The sequence below is a fragment of the Aotus nancymaae genome, unplaced genomic scaffold, assembly GCF_030222135.1.
Source record: "Aotus nancymaae isolate 86718 unplaced genomic scaffold, 86718_ANA_hifiasm-v0.15.2.pri h1tg000006l, whole genome shotgun sequence".
Lineage (NCBI taxonomy): Eukaryota > Metazoa > Chordata > Mammalia > Primates > Aotidae > Aotus > Aotus nancymaae.
In genome coordinates, this window is record NW_026988417.1 from 86836822 (window position 1) to 86840119 (window position 3298).

Below are 3298 nucleotides of genomic sequence, written 5' to 3' on the forward strand. Positions count from 1 at the left end.
TTTATTCTTTTTTCATTTCCCTGTACATGTATAAGCATGTGTATATATATATAACTTTATGCATTATAACCCTATATATACATGTGCAACCAATAGTAAGACAGTTTTTAATGTTTTGAGGAAGATAAAGATGACAGAACAATTATCATTTTTCCCATTGATTATTTAAATCATTATGCACAGTTATTTTTATTTTTATTTTTTTTTTAAAGACAGGGTTTCACCATGTTGGTCAGGCTGGTCTTGAACTCCCGACCTCAGGTGATCCACCTGCCTTGGCCTCCAAAGTGCTTGGATTACAGGCATGAGCCATCATGCCTGGCTTGCGCAGTTATTTTTATTGCCCCCATACTACTGTGTAAAACAAAGACTGCCGGTATACAAAGGGGAGAATCTAGTTGTGCAAAAATTATGTAAGGACTCCCTTCTTCTTTTTAAAAATATATTTTCTTTCTGACTTGTGAGGTAAATAACACAAATAGGACCTACTTATGCTTCTGTATTAACCCTTGATGGTGTCACTTGACAGTCATATCCCCTTTATAATGGTCCTTCAAATATTTTTAGCAATAGAGCCCTTATATCAAATGAAATCTGAAGTGGAACAATTTACAAAACATCAAATAAAGATTATACTTAAGGTTTTTGGTTTAGGAAGCTAATTTATGAGAATTTTGATGAATTGATGGCTATACATGGGAACCATAGTCCATTTCTTATGTATAGCCATCAGCATTCATTTCTCCCTACATTTTATCTTCATTATTTAAAGCTATATGTGGACAGCTACAAATGCTACCAGTTCGAATTACCCTTGAAGTCTCTGAATACTCAATTAAGCTGAGTTGGCTAGTCTATTTGAGCACCTGTATGAAACTTCACATAATAATAATAAAACCTTCCCTGGCAGCTTTAATCCATAATATACACAAAAAAAGTTAACCTAGCAGCACAATTCAAACATTCTAGCTACTAGTGTTAACCGATTTATAGTATATATAAATTTGCATCTTTTTAAATAATGTCTAAGTAAACTAAAAAAATTGTTAAAACAGTCTAAGAACTGCCAAAGCATTGAGGAACTTCATGAAACAAAATTCAGAGATCATTTTCTTTTATTATGCATACTTCTGATAAATGCAGTTGGTGTCAAAAGTAAATTTGTACATCATTGTAAAGAAGTATTCTTAATTTTTATTTCACTTGATACTTCTTTCACAAGCTTCTATCACTGTCTTACAATGTTATTTATTCCTGATTGATTACATAATATCTAGCCATCAAAGAGAAACTGGTTTCACCTTGCTGTGAAAGAAATCAGTTTGATTTTAGAGGATCTACATATAATTCATTATTAAACTATTTTTAAGTATATATTTTTAGATTTGATTATTAAAATTAAAGAAAATGTTATAAAGAAGCTATGTTATAAGGAAAGTAAATTTGTGTAACTCTTCCAGAAGCACTTTGGAATCAAAGGTCTTTAAAATCTTCATTCCAATGACCAATGTTAGTATAAGGCATTTATCCTGAGGAAAGAATCTGATCTATGTGAAGACATGGACATATAAGGTTTATTGTTGAAGAATAATTTATAAAAATCAGTCACTGCCTAAATTACCCAATATGAAGGAACTGGTTAACTAAGCCATGGCATTTATATACAAATGAATGGTATATTAACAAGAACAGATGTTCACAAAATATACATATAATCTTATATAAAAACAGAATGATAAGTAGTATTAAACTTTAATTGTATTTACCTGCAGGTAATGCAATAATGAATGATTTTTCTTTCTGCCTATCTATATTTTATATTTTTCTATAGAAAACCAAAACATATTGTGTTAAAATTGTGTTTAGAATAAGTAATAAATGGACTTGTCTGTTCCTTTGTTTTTAATGAAGAAGAAAACAAAAGGAAATATCAGCAACTGTATATAAGCAAAACCAAGCCCTGTTCTACATAATCTCCTTATCTACAGGAGATATGATTGGGGGTAAGGGGAAGGCAGGAAATTGTGAAGTTCAGTTTAAGATGTGTGGTGATTCTAATATGTCTTTAAAATACTGGCCAACTCTTATGGGAATGACATTTGAAAGGTAAGATGTAATACTATACTTTACGTTTTCAATAAACAATAAATAAATGAAGGTTTAATTCCAAAACAGGTAGGACTAAGACTATTAGTATCAAACTCTTTTTAAAAGTGATTTAAAAAAAAAAGAAAAAGAAAAAGTGGGTAAAACACTAACAACAGAAATTAAAGATAATGTCATAAGGCTTGCCAATTTTTGAGTATCACAGAAGTATCAAGTATAAAACATAACCTTCCTAAAAAGCCGAAGAGCTGGTAACACTGATTTTAATGTTTTTTGTTTGTTTGTTTTTTAGGGGCTTTCTGGCAAAAACCGGAAAGCCTGCTAGACAAATTCTAGAAGAGCTGTAACACTGGTAACACTGATTTTAATAGAAGTATAGACAGAACGCGGTGGCTCACACCTGTAATTTCAGCACTTTGGGAGCCCGAAGCGGGCAGATCACCTGAAGTCAGGAGCTCAAGACCAGCCTGGCCAACATGGTGAAACCCCATCTCTACTAAAAATACAAAAACTAGCTGGGCGTGGTGGAGCGCACCTGCAATCCCAGCTACTTGGGAGGCTGAGGAAGGAGAATTGCTTGAATCCAGGAGGCAGAGGTTGCAGTGAGGCGAGATTGCACCACTGCACTCCAGCCTGGACAATAGAGTGAGACTCCATCTCAAAAAAAATAAACAAAAATTTTAAAAAAAATAAAAGTATAGATGGCATCTCTCTTTTTTGTTGAGGGTGTGACAGTCATCTGTATACAGAGGACTTTCCATTTAACTTAAGATTGACTCCAAATTTGCTCTTTATATATTATTCCCAATATAATTTTTAATGGCTCTTAATGTCTAATTATAATAGCTCTAAATGCCAGTTATGAATCCTGAGGTGGTGTTATGACTTTTCCTCTTATTTGTTCATTTTCCATCTGAGGGAAGGATTGTGCAACTGAGGAATTTAAAAGCTGAAGATATCACTTTCCTTCCAATTCTGCCTTTTATAAGTCACTGGTGACTAAAAAAGAACAACTGTTTTCTTTATATTCATCAGGGGATGAAATCAAAAAGACTAGATTAAGAGAATAAACATAATTGAAAAATCAATTGTTTTTTAAAGGTGAAGACAGATACATATACAAAGGCAAATGTTGTTTATTTATTTGATCTGTATATTTTTATATTGAGGTGTGTATCTAGAGAGATATATA

The 3298-nt window shown here is 32.3% G+C and overlaps 1 non-coding gene across 1 annotated transcript; it reads right to left on the reverse strand.

Annotated features, from left to right (window-relative positions):
• Positions 1-2396: 2396 nt before the first annotated feature.
• Positions 2397-2458, reverse strand: LOC135272098 (U7 small nuclear RNA). Its single transcript, XR_010340201.1, has one exon. It is a non-coding gene; the product is annotated as a U7 small nuclear RNA (small nuclear RNA).
• Positions 2459-3298: the final 840 nt, after the last annotated feature.